Source organism: Eschrichtius robustus, chromosome 9 (assembly GCF_028021215.1).
Source record: "Eschrichtius robustus isolate mEscRob2 chromosome 9, mEscRob2.pri, whole genome shotgun sequence".
In the NCBI taxonomy this organism is placed as follows: Eukaryota; Metazoa; Chordata; class Mammalia; order Artiodactyla; family Eschrichtiidae; genus Eschrichtius; species Eschrichtius robustus.
The window spans coordinates 438,156-457,504 of NC_090832.1; the positions used below are offsets into that span (position 1 = coordinate 438,156).

Below are 19,349 nucleotides of genomic sequence, written 5' to 3' on the forward strand. Positions count from 1 at the left end.
GGTCCATCGGGGGCCACGAGAAGCCAATGCCGTTGCACCGGCCCCGCGGTCGCGGGGGAGCCTTGCTCCACAGGTCAAGGAAGGTCCTTGGGCGATACGGGCGGCTGGACGAAAGGGGCTCTTGAAGAAGTGATTCCTTCCTTTGCGAGCTGTTGAATCTAACTCGACAGCAGAGCCCAGGTGCCCTGCCCAGAGGCCCGTGGCTCCTGCACTAAACCTTCACAAGGCCTGCACGGAATCAACACTGGGGTCCCGCTGGCCGCCGGAGCCTCTGCCGTGGGGCAGGCGGCAGCAGCTTTTTGTTCTTTGTTTCCTGCCCGGCTTGGAAGGACGGAGGATACCGTCTTGGAGGGGTCGTAGCTTGCGTCTTGGGGCAGGCATCTTCCCCTTCCGTCGGCACGCTGGCCGGGCTCCCCGACCCCTGGGGCCCTGGCCGTGGTCACAGGCCTCGCTTTTTTGCAGGGGAGTGGTCAGAGCGTCGGGGCACTGGGGGATGTGTTGGAGGCTTAAGCCCAGCGGCAAAGCCGGCTCGGCTCCTCCCCGGGGCCCGTGGGAAGCTGAGGGCACAGGAAAGGCTGGGCTGGTGCTTTTTGTGGGCACAGGGAATAACTTGGGTCACTCACAAAGTTCCCACACCCCTGTAGTCAAAGCTGTTCTCTCCATTTAACAGCCTGTCAAGACGCCATGTTTGGCCTTAAAGATGCAATTCCCCCCAGAAGTGGCCCCCGCCAAGGGCACCACCAGGTCAGACGGAGCCCTGAGATGAAGGAAAGAGAGCAAAGCACGGGGCGGGGTTCCCCAGGGTGGGAGGCACGGGAGAGAGAACAGGGCAGGGGTGGGCTCCGAGGGGGAAGGTCACCCATGCAACACCCACCGCCTAGCCTTTCTGAGATGGCCGGGCCCCCGGCTGTGAAGGACGGATGCCTGCTCTGTTTACCTTAAGAAGAGAGGCCCTGATGGAAGGTGGAAGCCATCACCTCAGCAACGAAGGATGGACTCTGGACCAAACCCAGATGGGAGCCTCTCGCTGCCTGGACCCCAGCGCCCGGGAGGAAACCAGCACCATGACTGCCGGTCCCCAAACATCTCAGGATGGAGTAAGGGCCCTGCCTACAAGCACATCCGGACCCTGAGAGGAGGGAGGAAAGGCCTCGGAGGGCACCAAACTCTACAGTTTGTAAGACAAACTGCTGCTCTCTTTCTCCACCCCGCTCACCCAGGCTAACAGAGGCCAGAGACCCACCGCCCACCAGAGGCTGCCTGCCTGGTCCCACCTGCCTGGCAGGCACGGACCCTCGGGACCAGAGACCGAGGCGCGGCGGGGCCTATCCGCTCCTCCCTGGCCTCGGTTTCACTTCCCCAGGGTGAAGGAGTCAGTTCATTGGAGGGAAAAGGGGTCATTTCCCCTCCCCCGTGTGCGGCCTCTCGGAGGAAACACACCTGACCTTCGCAGAGCGGAAGCTCCACAGGCAGCTCTGACACCCGGCGGGGCCCCTGGCTGAGCTGCGGACGCCGCCCAACTCCTCCCCTCCCTCCGGGCAGGAGAGGCCGCAGAGGCCGTCGGGGGTCTCCCGGGGCGGGTTTCCTTGAAGGACGGCGGGGGTAGCCTCCCTGGGCCTGTGAGACCCCTGAGCGTCAGAGTCTGGCCCCTTCTTTACTCCCGGATGAGAAACTGTGCGTTTAGCATTGAAAGTTACTGGCCACAACGCACTCCCCTGTTCCCACACTTCCTGGACCCGGGTGATTTCCGCCAGGGTCAGTTTTCTTTCTCTTCTTCTGAGAGGCATGCAGGACCCAGCCAGTGGTCAGCAGGGGGAGGTCCTCTCTGCCCTCCGTTCTGGGCGGTCGCACTTCCTGCTCCTCCTGGGAGATGTGTTACTTGCACAGACACCGACCGGTCTGCCTCCAAAGTCTCTTGGGGGCTACGCCATTTGCCCCAAATAATGTCTGCAAAATAACACCCTTTGTCTCAAAATAGCCAGGTTGCATGAATTTCAAGGCAAAAAAATAAAAACTCTGAAGAAGTAAGGAAACCCAGGAAATATCCTTAAAAGGAGGTGAGACTTTTAGCAATCAGTGTGGGTCCCGGGCACTTCTTCCTCCTCAGAGTGGGGTGCAAGATGCGGGTGTGCTAGGCAAGGAGAGCACGAAGCGGTGCCCAGCGTGCCCCGCCTGCCCCTGGTCAGCCCTGGCGCCTGTGGTGTCAGCCCTTCCTGGGAGAAAACATGGCCCATCATGAGGTCAGCGGAGTAACGGTCCCAAGGTGTCCACAGCGGAGCCTGTGATGTGGTCCCTCGCTTGGCAGAAGGACGGTGCTGGCGAAGGACGCGGGTGGAGGCCATTCCGGATTCTCCTGGTGGCCTGATGCAATCGTAGGGTCCTGAAGCGGCAGAGGGAATCAGAAAGAGAAGCAGAGAGTGGGCAGCGCGGAAGGGACGCTTCTGGCTGAGGACAGAGGAAGGCGCCCAGAGCTCTGGAATGTGGGGCCCCCAGTTTGAAACTGGGCCCTGTGAGGAGGGACTGGACGGGATGGGAGTTTGGGCTTGTTCTGAGCGTGAGGAATCTGAACACCTGGCCTCTCATACCTGTGTGGGTGGCTCCTTGGAAGAAACGTGGGGACCCCGCTGTCCAGCAGTTTCTGGGACGACGACCCTTGGTTTGTTCCTGATCTAAATTATGTTTCATCCAGGGTCTTGCTGGCTAACAGGCCAGGGGACAGTATGGTGTGCAGGCTTGGGGGAGGGGTGCAGGCTTGGGGGAGGGGTGCAGGCTGGGAGAGGGGTGCAGGCTGGGAGAGGGGTGCAGCCTGGGGGAGGGGTGCAGGCTGGGGGTGAGGGTGCAGGCTGGGGGAGGGGTGCAGGCTTGGGGGAGGGGTGCAGCCTGGGGGAGGGGTGCAGCCTGGGGGAAGGGGTGCAGTCTGGGGGAGGGGTGCAGCCTTGGGGAGGGGTGCAGCCTAGGGGAGGGGTGCAGGCTGGGGGTGAGGGTGCAGGCTGGGGGAGGGGTGCAGGCTTGGGGGAGGGGTGCAGGCTTGGGGGAGGGGTGCAGGCTGGGGGAGGGGTCCAGGCTGGGGGTGAGGGTGCAGGCTGGGAGAGGGGTGCAGGCTTGGGGGAGGGGTGCAGCCTGGGGGAGGGGTGCAGGCTGGGGGGAGGGGTGCAGCCTGGGGGAGGGGTGCAGCCTAGGGGAGGGGTGCAGGCTGGGGGGGAGGGTGCAGGCTGGGGGAGGGGGTAGGCTGGGGGAGGGGTGCAGCCTGGAGGGTGGTGCAGGCTGGGGGGAGGGGTGCAGGCTGGGGGAGGAGTGAGGCTGGGGCCCGTGCTACAGGCTGTGGGAAGGCCGAAGTACCCCCATGAGGCTGAGCGTGGCTCAACCCACTGTGGGAGGAGCTCCCAGACCTGGGTTGTATTTTTAAAGTGGAGCCTAGGGGTTGCTGGTGGGTGGGAGGTGGTGGGTGAGAGGAGGGGAGGCGGACGGACCCAGGATTCCTGGGGCTCAGCAGGAGGAGGGCAGGAGCAGCTGGAGGTGGGGGGAGAAAGTCGGGCAGTGGTGGGCCTGCGGTTGGAGGTCATGGGTGATGCCACAAGGACGCAGCCTGGGACGCAGGGGCTTGGGGTGGCTGCAGTCCAAGCGGCTCCAGCGCCCGGCCGGGCTGCAGGGCTGAGGGGACCACAGGCCGGAGCACAGGCTGCCCACAAGCTCACCCTGTTCCGAGTGTCTGGTTCCTGCCGCCTCCTCCAGGGAGGTGGTCGGGTCCATCGAGTTGGGGGACTTGGGTAGCACCCAGGGCCACCGCGTGGGCAGCACAGCCAGGCCAAGGGCTTCGTAGCAGGTTTGCTTCCTGCTCAGAGGAGCTTAGGTGGGCGGACCCCAAATCCTCAAACCCCCCTCAGAGCGGCCTTCTCCTAGAAAAGGGCACAGCCAGGGGCCAGGCAGGGGCTCAAGGCTGAGGGCATTTTTCTCTGAAATAAGGTAAACCTGAGGGTGCTTTTCTCTTCTTGGAATCAAATGGGGCAGAAATAAAGAAATTCTTCTGGAAAACGCACAGCACCTATGCCTGCAGGCTGATAACCCCAGGCCTGAGGGGCAGGCGCTGCCCCCGCTGCGAGCAAGGAAGAGGTCAGTGTGAGCCTGGGTCACTCGGCGGAGCGGTGGCCTGAGTGCGGTACCCGCTGGTCACACACGTCCCTGGGGAAGGTGGACAGGGGAGCCTGCATCTCTTCTAAGTCGTGCCGTCACTGTGGCTCCAGCAGAGAGAGCTGGGTCTGCCCGGTGGCCCCGCGCCCAGCTCTCTGCTCCTGGGAGGTGGTCACTCGATACGTCCCGTTTAGCTGATTTCACAGAGGCCGGAACTGATCGGTGAAGGGGGAAGCTTATGTCCTCCCCGCCCTGACGACCCCTCGCCAGCGCCCTGGACCGTGCCTGGAGCTCACTGGCCCTGGGCCTCCCCGAGCTTGAAGCCGCTTCTGACAGGAGAGAACCACCCCAGGACCGAAGCTCGTTGCCGCCAGGCCAGCGGGCATTCGGGGGGCGAGGGGCCTCTGGCCTCGATGGGAGGGAGGGGTGACCTGAGCGTCCCAGGTTCCTGGGGAAACAAACCCGTGTGCCACACACTAGGGACCCCCGTCAGGACCCCGGGACGGGCTCCAGGGGAGAGGCCCGGAGGCCTCTCCCTGGGGGGCGCCCCCGCTCAGCTGCTGCAGCCCCGTCGAGTCCCCTGGCTGCGAGGCCCCCCCGCGGCTGTCACAGCTGCAGGCCTTTGATCTAAATCCCACCCTGGACTCAGCCACCACTTGCAGCAGCTTCCTGCTGGTTTCGTGTTCCCAGGCGGCCAGACCCTGTGTCCTCCACTCCCTCCAGGGCGCCGGGGGCCCTTGAGTGATGAGAGCACATGGGCCTCTGCTGGCCTTCCAGCGTCTGACCTCAGGGGATCCCTCCCTCCCTCCTTCCCTCCGGCTGGTGCTCCACGAGGTGGCCACAACTCGCCAGCTGTCGTCCCCGCCCGGCCCCCACCGGCCACTCACTTTCAAAGGCCTGCGTGTCCTCCTCGTGTCCTGGGGCGGAGCCGCATGGGCGGGGCTCAGCCCTGTGCTTCGCTCCGGGCGCTCAGCGTCCTGACCTGCACTTAGTGATGCCTGTTGCCTGGGAAACTAGGCAGGCGTTTAGGGTGAAGGCAGGCCTTGGATACCACCTGGAAAAGGGAGGCTGCAGTGCCTGCAGTGTCCACCGCCCTGTCTTGGAGACACAGCCCTGCCCTGGCCCCAGGACGGAGCCCAGAGAGGGTCCGCACGGGAGCTTCCTTCTCTGTGTCTCGCGGGAGACACACCTGCGGCCTCCGCCCTTATCTCCTGGGGCCGCGGCCTTGGCAGGGCTGTCGGGCAGCACGGGACATGGGGAGCGAGCGCTCTGGGGGCGGCGATCACCGCCCAGCACCTGTGTGTGTGCAGAGACTGATCCCCAACCCCAGGGCCACCACGGCTCGGCAAGGCCCATCCTCAGGCAGGAGCCCAGACCAACTGTTGCCAAAGTTTCCAGCAAGAGCTCCAGGCTTCTGTCTGCAGCAGCCAAGCTTTAACACGGGCCAGTGATTCAAATTAGAAATTCCACCTCACGCTAGGCCAACCCTGTCCAGGCAGGAGCTGCAGGCGGGCTTCTGGTCTGGCCAGGCCTGTGAGTTATTCCTCAGGAAACGGCCCTAGGAACCAAACACACTGGAGGAAAGCCATGAGACCCGCATGGGCGTTCCACACGTGGGTCCCACACGTGGGTTCCACACAGAGCGCAGTGTCACGTGGGTACTGATGGGATACAAACTGAGTGTGCGAAAGTGGTCTCAGGTTGTCCCGTGATGTCCATTGTGGCAGTTCTTTTACATTTCATCTGGAAGGCTGTAGAATATTCCATAAATTGCACCATAGTTCAACTGTTTCTCTATTCACGGATTTTTGAGTTGTTTTCATTTTTTTCCTTTTACAAACAATGCTGCAAAGAAAATTCTCACTCATGAATTGTGGACGCGAGGGGATGGGCTCCGCTGGATCGGGGGCTGCGTCCAGACTCAGCCTCCCGTGGACAGACGCCCCACGTCCTGGCAGGCCCCCTAACCCCGTATGCCTGACCTGGACACTGAGACCTGGGCCCGTCCCCGGGTTCTCTCCCTTCGCTGAGCCTTGCTGTTTCCCCAGTAAAGCCTGTACCTTTGCTACATGTTCTGTGTGACTTGCTGGACGCTGCTCTGAGGCCGTGTGTGATGCCGCGGCAGACGTGGATGGAGGCGTGAGCTCAGCGCTGGTTGGCACCCAGCCGGGACCCCGCAGAGGCGTCTGAAGACCTGGGCGTGGCTGGAGCCAGGAAACAGGCCCCAGGAACCAAACACAGTGGAGGAAAGCCGCGAGACCCGCATGGGCGTCCCACACATGGGTCAGCCGGTGGGGCAGCTGTGCTTGGCATCTCGGGGTTGCAGGGGAGGCCCCGGACAGCTGGACACAGGCCCCGACCCTGGAGACCCAGCGTCCACCCAGCAAGGTAAGCCAAGGTCAGGGACAAAGGGGAAGCTGCAATGCCCGCCCGGGACCCCACCCACCCTTTGGTCCCGTCCATCTAAGAAAGACAAGATTAACGCTTGCTTCTTTACCTGTGTTCATCTGTTAAAATTTTTAAAAAACTTTGTTCAGTGGCATCCTCCAAGAATAACCAATTATATATTTTTTCTTAAAGATTTTTAAGAATTCCTTTGATATTGCTTACCAAGAACGGCTCTTCTAACATATTTATAAGTTTTATAATCATTATTTGCATTGATTGTGTTATTGTTTTTACTTGCTTTGTAAATGTTGATTTGTTCGTAATACCAAATGACAACAATCAGAGCCACCGATTCTATGTCCAGTGTTACCGTGAACTCATGGGTCCAGCATATTCAGTGCGTTTCATGTGCCGAGGTCACTGTCTCGCCGGTGTTAATCTTCCCGTGGTGAGAGTTTGTTGTTTATGTGTTTATCTCCGTAGGCGTCTGGAATCTGGCTTTGTGTCTGGGGTGAGGAGGGATCCATCCACCCACCATCAGGCTCCGTGGAAAAAGGAGAGGAGAGGTCTGTGCAGTGAGGGGGGTCCCCCAGGAGATGCTGCATCCAGGGCACCATCCCTGAGCTCAGACTTAGACGGGGAAGCTTTGGGGCCAGCAGGGGACCAGCCACGGCAGAGCAGGCGAGAGGGGAGGGTCTCGACAAACCTTCGCTCCAGCAAACCACGGCTGATCCCAGAGCCACAATCCAGACGCCCACCTGCCCCTCCTGGTGCTGCAGTGAAGTCACTGGGAACACAGATTATTTGCAACTGGAAAGCGTGTGAGTCATTGCTTTGTGGGTAGGAGAAAACCAGAGTCATGCTTAGAGTTGCTGAACGGCAGGCTTGGTAGGGGCTCTGCACCCTGTGCTGCCCCTTCCCAGTGAGAGGCCTCTTCCTTGCCCGGAGGCCACAGGTGAAATCTCTGGATCCTGCCCCAGCCATGCTCTGGCTTGCTCAAGGACAGCTTCTGCGCAGTCTTAAATGAAAGGTTACCTGCTGTTTTTCTTTTCAACAGCTTTTCCTAAATATGCAGCTGTAGTCAAATGGATCCAGCAGCAGGTTGGTGGAAATACTATTTAGTAAGACTCTCTACTGATTCTTTGCAAATTTAAATTTCCTTTAATTAACCAAAGTACTTGATAGCTCTGAAGAAGCATTTTTAATAAGTAGGAATTAATTAATCCTTTAATAGCAGTAGGACAAATTAAGCAAGATTTTTAAAGGGAAGCTACTTCATATCTTTGACTGTAATTACTTCCTGCTGAATTTTTGAATAGTTTTTTTGACACTGTCCTCGACCTGAAAAGCACCAAAAGCAGGGTGAAATCAGACATTCCGTTCACTTGCTACCATGTTTATTGAGTTCCCACTTTTTTAAGAGCACTTTTGACGGGAATCTCAGCATCAGGGCCTCTTGGGGTGTGCGGAAGAGCCCAGCTGTTCATGGTGGGGTTGAGGTTTCCCAGAAGGTGCCTCCTTGCTGAGGACACTGGGATCTGCCCCCCATGATCCCAAGCACATCCCCTAAAAGCCCCGGACCAGGCAGGAGCCTTTGACTGGCAGCTGGGGCCACGGGGCACCACGGGCCCCCCTTGTCTGGCTGCCATCCTGCCACTCACCTCACAAAACAGCAGGCACCTCTGCCGAAAGCGTGCCTGGTCTCCTGCAGCCCAGGGGTCAAGTCCAGACTCGGGGCCCCCGCAGCCTCCTGCACACTTGCAGCCCGACCACGCACAGCCCCCGCCCCGGCCCGCCCTTCTGCCCAACGCCCGCCCGGACGTGCTGGGCTGCCCGAGTCCAACCTCTCTCCTCCCTGCGACCTGTGATTCCTCCTGACCCCTCCCCCTTCTCCACCTGAGTCCCCACGAGGGCCTGTCACACAGCGTGAGATTGAAAATGTCCTTCGAGTGAGAGGAGGCGGGAGGAGGTGGTCAGAGGGCCACCAGCCGTGCGCTGACCCACACTTCAGACCCACCTGCTGCAGGACACGCAGCACGACCTTCGGGAACGCGCCTCCCGAGGGACCTCGGGGCTCACGTGCGAGTGGGCTCCCAGTCTGCCAGCGTGCAGGCCGGGGCCCACGTGGCCCAGCTCCGCCGCTCCTGAAGGACACACTGTGCCCTGCAGGGGTGGGGGGAGGGAAGAGGGGGGGGAGGGGAGAGGCGAGCAGGGGGGAATCTTTCCCCCCAGACCTCAAAGGGCTCCTGCTCCCTCCGAGAGCCCAAGGGGACCTGGGGAGCCCTGTGCCCCCTCTTCACAGGTGGAGAAACCGAGGCACAGAGGGTGCACACGAACCAGCAGTTGGGCCGTGGCTGCCGGGCTCCCGTGGCTGCCCTTCCTGGAGGACACGCCTGGGTGCCACGACACTTCGTTCCCACCAAAGGGCCCATTTGTCCCCATGGGGCCATCTCGCCTTTGTCACCGAGGCATCTGCAGGCGGAAGGCCCATCCTCCGCGCCCGTGGGTGGAGCTGTCTCCCTCCAACCCCAGTACTTCCCCAGACCAGCTTTTTCCAGAAAGCAACAGGCAAAGACGAACTTGCACACTGACTATAAAATCCTAAGCCGGCTGCTTGAGGTGCAGAGGGCGGATAGTGGGGCTGCCTCGGCCTCAGGCAGGAGGGGTGCCCTGGAGCTGCCCCTCGGGGTCAGCGTCCCTGCCCAGCCTCACACAGCGTCTGTGGAGCTCGGGGTCCCTGACGGCACCCCGAACAGCGGAGCAAGAGCCCGCGCCTCTGGCCAAGGGGCGGTTCCACCCATGCAGAGCCCACGCGTGGCCTGGCCAGGATCTGGGCACCGAGGTGCCGGGCGGGAGGCCAGGAGGCCATTTGCCACCCCCAGGGCCTCCATCAGAACCCGCCGTCCCCCAGCCAGGCGGCCCTGTGCTCACCGGTGGGGAAACGGAGAAGCAGCGTGGATGCAGGAGCCCGTGGGCCGTGGTTTCCCCGGCGCCCAGCCCAGGCCCGTGTTAAGGGGCAGTTCCACTCGAGGAGGCCCACGGGGCCCCTTCTGACCTCTCGGGGGAGGGGCCTTGGCTTCCCTGGTGCAGCCCAACGGTCCTCTTTCAGCTTAGAATTACTCACCACACATCCAGGCCAGTACGGGGCAGATGGTGCCCATGGCCCAGGTCCACAGAGAGGCCCCGACATCCTGAGAAAGGGGCTGCCTTCACCCTGCAGGGCGTGTGGGCCAGCCACCCAGAGAGGGTAGCTGCCAGGAAGGGGCTCAAACATACTAGCTGGGAGCTGGGTTTCACTGCCACCCAGTGTGTGTGTGTGTGTGTGTGTGCGTGTGCGTGTGCGTGTGCGTGCGTGTGCGTGTGCGTGTGGACACATTCCCAGGCCCCTCCTCTGTGCACATGTGCACGTGCGCGTGCACAGGTATAAATCCAGGGGCCGTGGGCCGTGTTCCCATCCGCATCCCGTTAGAGGAAAGCAGCCGGTCTGCACGTCTCCACCCTCCTGGCCCCGAGGAGCGTCCGCTGCCCCTGCTCCTCAGGAGGAAAAGTTCCGGCGGATCCAGGGCGCAAAGGACAGAGGCGAACAAGTACCAGCTGAGCATTTCAACATCGTCAGGGACCAGCATCTGTGTGAGGACACGGGCTCCATAGACACAGCCTGGAGGACCCACAGCATTCAGGTGTGTAGATGGGCATTCACACACCTCACTCAAACTGGTGCGTCTCCAGGTGCCAAATATTCCCGTTCTCTGCTCCAAATACACCCTGGGGTCGGGGTCACCCGTCCTAGAGAAGGACTGAGCACCTGCTGGGGAAGAGCACGGAGAACATTGTAAATTCACAGCACAACCATCAGCCACACAGACAACACCCACCCCGTCTACACAGTCACGCAGGACACACTCCGTCTACACAGTCTCCCTGGAGCCGACTTACCAGTCTCCCCCAGAAGCTCTGTGGGGGAGTTTGCTGGAGGAGCGGTCAGAAAACCCTAGGGGTGGACCTGTGTGCTCGTGGCTGGAGGTGACTGGGGTCCCTGGGTGGGCGTGGACACTGGCTTCTGCTGGCTGCATGGGCCCAGACTTGAGCTCGTGATCCTAAGTCATGCTTGTTTAGGGGACAAGGGGGCTGGGGTCCTTCCTGGCCTCCTGTCCCTGTCTGGCCACCTGCTTCCTGGGCTCCCTCTGACTTCGAGGATGAGCACCCGCCCCCCTGCACAGTTTGCCCTCAGACCCCCAGGTCCCGCCAGCGGAGGAGGTAGACGCCGGCCCGTCCACCCGAGAGCTGGCCTGCAAAGCCTGAGGCAGCCCCGCCTGCCGACCAGGCCGGACACGTCCGCGCCCTCTGGGTCTCCGAGCCCCGGAACCATAGCCAGAGGAGCTTCCTTGCTGTCGACCAAGAGAAGTTACCGAATCCTTAATCATCCTCAGCAGGCATGAGTGTTTCATGTCTATTTCTTCCCCAAAGTCTATTCTCTTATTATTGTGTCAAAATTAAAAACAACTATTTCTGTCCAGAAGGCAAAGACACCCAGATTCATCTCTTTTTCTTCTTAAAATATCCTTTTCTTTGAAGACATAAACCACAGACGCAGGTGGGGGACAGCCCTCCTGGTGGTCTCCATGCTGGGCAGCCGGCTGACCTCCTGCAGGGGCGACTGGGGCACACTCGGTCCGGCTCTGTCTTCAACATAAAGCAGGTTATGTGACAGGACGGTGAGGGGAACGGCCAGAGCCCCCCGCTCAGGGCCACGGGCTCTGGGAGCGGGGCCGGGAGGGCTGGCGGAGTGCGGGTGCAGCGCTGCCCGAGGCCTCTCGGCATCACCGCCTGCCTGGACAGGACCCCGGCCCCCGCGCTGGGCCTGGGTGCTCGTGTGCCAAAGTGCGGTCACCCCAGACCTTGCTGTGTGCAAAGACTGTGAGGAGGGGGTAAGAGGCGCATCTGTGCTGGCGGACGCCGGCCCCGTGGTCACGGCCCACACAGGGACATGACAGACAGGAGAACAACCAGTGCCTGCGGGCGGGGCCCCTGGGAGACACACCTGCGGGCAGGGTCCCTGGGGCTCTCTGTGCACTGAGGAAGCCCTACTTACTTAGCGATCAGTGAGCCAAAGGGACTTCCTCTTCCAGGGCTGCTCTCGGGCCGGATGAGATGCACAAACCTCCAGCCCGATGGCTGGTGTTTAGCAGACGCTGTATTACGTTCATGATAAACTTACTGTCTTATCCATTATCTGGCCATCACTATGCAGTTACTACATCCTCATCACATTAGATGATGAAAAGTTAAAATAGATTAAAGTTAAACTAGATTAAAATAATGACCCCTTCAAGGCAAATAGAGCAGGACAGTCGTGTCAGGTGGGAACAGCTGATCAACCCCAGATCGAAGGACTGAGGACGCTCTTTCCAGCACGGAAGCCAACACTGAAGCCGGCGGGAGGGGTTGGGAGCCCGCCCTGGACCACCTGATTGACGCCCATCCGGCTGACTCGGCCCAGCGTCTGGGCTTCACTGGGCTCCGAGTGCTCGTCCACTGGACGGTCACTCACGGCTGCTCCTGCCCCAGACGCTGCCGCCCAAGGGACTGGCTCCTCGCCTGCTCCCCGAGAGTAGGTGGCGGCCAGTGGGCAGGGACGAGAAGGAAGGCCAAGGCCGCAGGGTCCCCGGGGAGGCATGGTGGTGAGTCATCCTGTGAGATCTGAGTTAGTCCCTGTGTTGCATTCGGCCTCACTAAGTTACTTCTCTTTACTTTGTTCATCAGGAAGACAACAGCTTCAGGAAGGAGAAAGGGCGAGAACAGGAGGTCACGTGAGCTGGACGCATGTCTTGAAGGCGGCCACGTCCGTGTGGCTCGGTCCTCTCAGGAAGGAGCGGCTCCCGGGCCCTCCCCGGCAGTTCAACAGCGAGAGGTCACCTACCCAGCGGGAGCTGTTACTAGGCAGCTGTTGTTTGTTTCAAAATGTGTTACCGAGAGTCAAAGACATGGGTGCCCCAGTCTCCTCCCGTGGGTCCAGGTGTCGTGACTCAGCGGAGGGTCGCAGACCCTCAGTAAGGGGAGGGCTGCCACCTCCAGGCCCGCCTGGGGCAACAATTCCCAGGAAAAATATAGGCTGTGGAACTAGACGGCTCTATTTAGCTAACACCCTTTTCATTAATTAAACCTGTATTTTTTAAGTGCCTGCGATGTGCTGGGAGCAGAGACTATGTCCTTGGTCTGTAGGAAGAAAGTCTCCTGGGCCAGCTTTGGTCCCACCTGTCGGGCATGAGAAATAAACTACAGGCGCTCCCTGCCTGAGACCCGGCTGGGAACTCGCTGGGACGACTGAGACAGAGTCCAGACCTCACAGGCCACGGGCCACCCATGGGACCACAAATGGCACGAATTGAAAACAAGACGTGGATGCCCATGCAGCTCCGGCAGCCCCTGGAGGGAGCTGGGCCTGCGGTCAGAGACCCGGCCTCAGCGCCAGCTGGATGCCCACCGCCACGCGACTGTGGACGCACCGGCACCAGCCAACCGCACGTTTTGTTAATAAAGTGTTGTTGGCACAGCTTCAGTCCTGCACCTGCGTGTCTCCTCTGTGGCTGCTTCAAGGATGGCAGAGTCGAGTGCTGTGACAGAGCCGGGCAGCCCGCGAGGCCGAGTGCATCCGCTGCCCGGACGGGAAGGCCACGGGCCGGGAGGAGGGATGGGCTCACAGCAGGCACAGGCCCCGGAGTGGGCTCAGGGCTCCCGTGACCGTCACCAGCGGCGTGGATCCGACACTGCAGCAGACAGACGCGCCCGGAGTGCGCCACGTCCGCGTGCTGGAAAAGAGAGAATTATCTAAGATTCCATTCATTCACCAAAAACAAACAGGAAGACGCAAAGAATCAGAACAGAGGCTGCAGGGTCAGCTCCTCGCTGCTTGCCCATCCAGGACCCGGATCCGTGGCTGCAAATGCAGGGACACAGGTGCACTGTCCATGAAGACGGAGGCTGAGCTGCCACAAACCCACGGCTTCCTGTCTGGATGGAGACAGGACAGCCAAGGAGAGGCCAGGAGCTGGGGGCCCGGGGAGGCAAGAGCAGGGCCACGGCCAGCCCACCTTGGAGGCCTGCGAAGTGGCCAGGTCCAGCAGCCTGGGGGCAGTTGGGTGAAGGGGGACACAGGATGGTGGCTCCATGCCCCCCGGCCCAGGGCCCAAGGGGATGACCGGGCGTCAACAGCAGGGGAGGACGCCCTCCGGGAGGACCGGGGCAAGCACCAGACTTGGCAGAGGGTCTGAGACCCTGCCCGCATTTCTGCCCCTGCCCTGGGGAGCTGCGGTGTGCACGCAGGATGAGCGCGGCCGCCTGCCACCTGTCCCCTGGGGCAGCCCCCTCCAGAGGCCACGCCTGAGGGCTCCGCAAGCCCCGAGCCCAAGGCCTTCGCTCCTGGAGAATAAACACGACTCCGGGAAGTGTGCTCACGCCGGGCTTGCTCTGAAATTAGTGGCTTCCCTCCCCGCCCCCCACCCCATTCCCCGTCGCCTCCCCAGGGCCCTGCCTCTCGGAAAGGCCCCACCGCACACACTGTCGGTGCTCGGGTCCCTCAGGCCCTGACCTCGTGGTCCCAGCGGAGCTGGGACATTGCGTGGGAGATCCCAGGTCCCAGCCCAGGCAGAGCCCACTCCACCACGGCTCTGCAGACACAGGGCTCCTCTCACTCTGCCCCGGACACAAGCTCCAGCCCAGCCTGGAATGCGCTGACCACCCAGGCTCAGGCCCAGGGACGGCCTCAGGCTGCGGCTCCGCATCCGCGACAACATCTGGGACTCCGCGTGGGGCTTGGCGGCTGCGAGCCTTCACAGGCCCGCAGCTGGGACACTCCCAGGCCCCCCAGCGTCTGGCACGCTCCCTGCAGCCTCCACGTGCCGCTGGGCCAGGAGCTAACACAGCGATTCTTGCTGGGACCCAGCTGCAACCTCCCAGCAGCTTCCTGGCCGGTGGCCACCCTACCTGGGGATGAATCCCAAACTTGTTCCTAGGAGTAAAGAGTTCTCCCTGGGACGAGAGCGTGGGCAGCAGTTTGGGGTCACTGCCCTTCCCGGTGGCCTTTTCTCCCTGACTCCTACTGCATGTTTGTGTCAGTGACACAAAGGACACCTGTGTGCCTGCCGGCAGAGTCCAGGGTCCCTCGTGGCCAGTGAGGGGCGTCCGCCTGAGCCCCTGCTTGCTTCCACCCGTGGTCTCCTCACACGCACACAAGCCTCGGCCATCGCCACCTATTCTGCTTGGCCTCAGACTTTGCAGAAGGAGGTCCCGCTCTGCAGTCTCCTGGGACCCGCTTTTCAGTCCTTGTGCAGGTGTCACATGTGCCCGTCCTGTGGGCCTCGACGTGGTGTCACCCCCAGGTCAGGTAAAAATCAGGCCGTGCCCTTGAGGACGAGCTTCCCCTGACCCCGCGGCCCTGCTTCCTCCATTCCTGGGGCTCGGGGCGTCCCCCACGAGAGGGGCCCTTCTCCCCGGAGCCCGGAACCGGCCCGGCCTGACGGCTGAGGAGAATGGCTGCTCTGAATGAAGCCCGAAGCCAGACACTGGGTGGGGAGGGGGGCGGGAGTGAGGAGTCACTGGGGACTCAGCAACCGGGGTGGCCTGGGTGAGGCCCCTAGTCCTCGTCAGAGCAACACAGCAGACACCCTGGCCCTCTGCGGGGGGGCTGGCATCATGCCGGGGCCGCTCATGGGCCTCCTGATCCGGGGGAGGTGGCGGGAGCCCCAGACCCAGGGTCACCGGAGTCCCTCCGAGCCTCCGGGTACAGCTCGGGGCGGGGGCTGGGATCCAGGCCCGGGGCAGCCGTCAGCCACAAACCACAGCTGCTGGAGACAAGCAGATGGTCTCAACGGCCAAAGTCCATCAGAGAGGGAGAGACTCCGCACCCCAGAAGAGGGCCCGTGGTGAGGGAGAGGGAAACGCAGGGCCTCCAGGCGGGCGCACTCAGGGTCTGGGCGCCTGGCCTGGGCGCCCACCCGGCGGCCAGCACCCTCCGAGGCCGCTGGAAAGCGAGCTGCCCGAGCCGACGTGAGGCCCTCAGACCACCACGCGGCAGGTCTGCCTCGGTGTGCAGACAAGCTGTTCGGGTTCAGCCTGCGAGAAATGTTGGAAACAAGCAGCTGAACCCCAGGGGCCGGGCTGGGGCCTTGGGGAGACCCGCTCCCCAACAGCACAACGTGAACCACCCGCCCCCCGAGCAGCCCCGGCCCAGAGTCTGGGCCTCGAAGCCACCCTCGTCCTCATATACGCCGGGCCGGGGCCGGATGCGCAAGAACCGCCGTGGCTCCTGAGGGCGCCTGTGGGCCTCCGCAGAAACAGCACATAAACCCACCACCTCCACTACCCTGCTTCCCTGGAGACAGTGGTCCCCTCGCCCAGCCCTCCAGCTCCCGGCGCCCACCACCGACCCCTCGGACGGGGCGGTGAGGAAGGAGCCCTGCGCCCACCACGGACCCCCTTAGACGGGGCGGTGAGGATGGAGCCCTGCGCCCACCACAGACCCCTTCAGACGGCGCAGTGAGGATGGAGCCCTGAGCACACCACTGACCCCCTTAGACGGAGCGGTGAGGAAGGAGCCCTGCGTCCACCACCGACCCCTCGGACGGGGCGGTGAGGAAGGAGCCCTGCACCCACCACAGACCCCCTCAGACGGGGCGGTGCCTTAAGCACCTTGCAGAGGGTCGGTCTCCGTTTTCCCGAGGCCCTCGCGCCTGCCCGGTCCCCTCATCGCAGGCGCAGGCCTGTCCACACACCTGCCTTCCGGATGCTCAGCGGGGACAGGGAGCTGTGGGGGGTGGGAGGGCGCCCAGGAGCTGAGGGGCGGCTGAGGGGCCAACAGGAAAGGCGGGCTGCGCACAGGCGACAGGCCTGCGGGGGCCGCACGAGGCCCCGCCAGCTCGAGGTGCAGCCGGTCAGGGAGCCCCCCGCAGCCGTCGTTTCACGGGAGCGAGGCTGGCTCCCGTTTGTCATGACTGTTGGCAGGGGAATGGGATTCATGGAGAGAATCTCCTGAAGGCTGGAAAAAATGCACAAAGGATTAGAGCCGCTGCTGGGAGGTGGCCGGGGGAGAAGCACAGACACTGAGCTGAAACGAGCCCAGCGCGGTTCCTCTCTCCCACCGCCCAAGGAAACCAGGCCAACGCCGGAGCGGCCCGCGCACCAGGGCTCCCGAGCCGCGTCCCTCCCCGCCTCCCGCTGTCCAAGACCTTCCCGTGCGCCCTCCCCGCACAGCCCTGCTCCGGCGTGGCCTCCAGCACAGGCCTCCCCAAATCCTCCGCGGCACCTCAACCCCCTTAATATTTAGAGGGCTTAGTTGCGCGAAACGGAGACGACTTAGACACCAAAGTGAAAGGGAATTTGTTGGCGGGACACTCGCAGTCGCAGAATGGACCTGAAGCTGGGAGGAGGTGGGCCCGAGCCCCGGGGAGCTGGGCGGTCTTGTGGTGAGAGCAGCCTGGAGGTGGCCTTGACCCAGAGGCTGGGGGACGACGGCCCTGGGCACGGGCGACACGGTCCAGTGCTGACCCTTCGAGGGGCAGGCTTGCGCTCCAGAAGGAGTTGGTGGCGCTGAGGCTTCTGGGGGGAGGGCAGGCACCCAGATCCACTGTCCCTCCAAGGCTCACCCGGCGAGAGGGTACATCATCCCCAAGGAAACAGTGGACGCTGTGGAGAAGAAAGGATAGCGGAAGACTGGATGAATCTTAATGTCCACTGCCCTCCTCTGCCCACTTCTGAGCCCTGGCTGGCCCTTCCTGGGCGTCCCCCACTGTGCTTTAATCCTTTATTCACATGCTCACCCCCTGGTGGATGCGAGCTTTCTGGGGGCTGGTCCTGCTGTACCTGTCTTTCTGTCTTGACACCCAGGAAACAGTCAACCTTCTTTGCAGAAAAGCAGATCTATTTATATGTACAGAGCTATCAAATTTATCTCTTAAGATTTATTTAATTTATCTATACCCAAGTTCAAGTGCCCCGGACAAAAGGACAATCCATAGAACACAAAGTAACACAGCCTCAGGCTGAGGAGGGGGCATCTCATCAGTTCCCTTCAGAAATTCTTTTTTTTTTTTTTTAAATACAGTAAGTCCCCTACATACAAATGTTTCATTCAGAGAGCACGTTCATAAGTCCAACAAGTTAGCCTAGGTACCCAACTAACACAATCGGCTCTATGGTACTGTACTGTAATAGGTTTATAGTACTTTTCACACAAATAATACATAAAAAACAAACAAACACAAAAAATAAAGAGAACATTTTTAATCTTACAGTACAGCACCTTGAAAAGTACAGTAGTACAGCACAACAGCTGGCATCCAGGGCTGGCATGCAGTGAACACGCAAGAAGAGTTACTGACTGGAGGAGGGAGAGGAGGTGGGAGATGGTAGCGCTGAAGGATCCTCAGCAATAGGAGACGGAGGGCAAGCTGCAATTTCACTCACGCCTGACGTTGATGGCACAGGTTCTGGTTCCTTGCTGGATTCAGTTCTATCTACCCTCTTGAAAAAACGATCGAGTGATGTCTGGGTAGTAGCTCTTTTTTTCTTGTCATAGATGACACGGTAGCACTGGATTGCATTCTGAACGGCTGCTGCAAACTTTGTGTACTGTTCTAGGTTCGGGTCCTGTGCCTCGAAAACTAACAGTGCCTCCTCAAACAAAGAAAATTCCCCTTGCCATTTCCTGCGTCGTGAATCTCTTCAGTTCTTCAGTTACTTCTTCCTCTTGTCTCTCTTGGTGCTTCTTAGCAGTACCAGCTACATCACTGCTGCTTTTACGCTTGCTTCCAGACATCCTGGGCTTGAAATAAAGATACTGTACTACTGTACAGTAGAGTACACAAAAGCACAACCACTTGGAGAGGATACTCGCACGTGACAGTGTACGCCAGACACGTGAACTAACTTACGTAATTGGACATGCAAACGCACGTTTCCATCTTGGAAAGTTCGCAACTTGAAGGTTTGTATGTAGGGGACTTAATGTATGGAACGCTTCACGAATTTGCATGTCATTCTTGCCCAGGGACCATGCTAATCTTCTCTGTATCATTCCAATTTTAGCCTATGTGCTGTCGAAGCGAGCGCCTTCAGAAATTCTTCATGTATCTGTGATTGTGAGTCAGTGGCACCCACCTATGAGTTTCTCCTCACTGTGAACCTTATTTCACACTGGCCTCACAGGGTGCTTTGGAACTTAGCTGAGACAATACACCCAAGTCCTGAACAATGCACCCAAGTGCTGCCGTCATAACCACAGTGCCTTCCTGTTTGTTTGGTTCAAGACTTTGCATAATATAATGTGCGCCCTTGGAGAGGGTCAGTCGGTTCTTCTCATCCTTACAGAATTGAGCTCTATCTCGAGCTTCCGCCAGGGAAGCGTCCTGCCCACAGTCAGTTCTGGGTCCACCGTGCTGCAGCCCCGTCACCCGTCACCGCTCACACCTCGCCAAGCACAGGCGCTGGGAAGGGTCCTGGGTGTACAGTGGGGACAGCTCAGACCTTGGCTGCCTGCGCAGCTTCTGGCCCAATGGGAGAGGCAGACGATAGGCAAATAAAGCAAACGCGTTTGTAACAGTGTGGCTAACAGTACAGGCTTCGTACCGGGGCCTGCGTGAGGTCGAGGGCCCTCCACGGAACTGCCGTTTACTGGCCCCTCAGGGATGAGCGGGCCGACCAGGGTGTGGAGAAGCAGGTGTGCTGGAGAGACACAGAGCAAGGTGGGACGCGGACACTTGGCCAGCCTGGAGATGTTGGCGGGCCAGCCCTGCATGGCCACTGGGATCTGGATTTTGTTCTAAGTACAAAGGGCTACA

General features: G+C 60.8%; 1 non-coding gene across 1 annotated transcript; it reads right to left on the reverse strand.

Moving 5' to 3' along the window:
* Positions 1-18,514: 18,514 nt before the first annotated feature.
* On the reverse strand, positions 18,515-18,621 carry LOC137769749 (U6 spliceosomal RNA). The gene has a single exon (XR_011075065.1). It is a non-coding gene; the product is annotated as a U6 spliceosomal RNA (small nuclear RNA).
* Between the last annotated feature and the right edge of the window lie 728 nt (positions 18,622-19,349).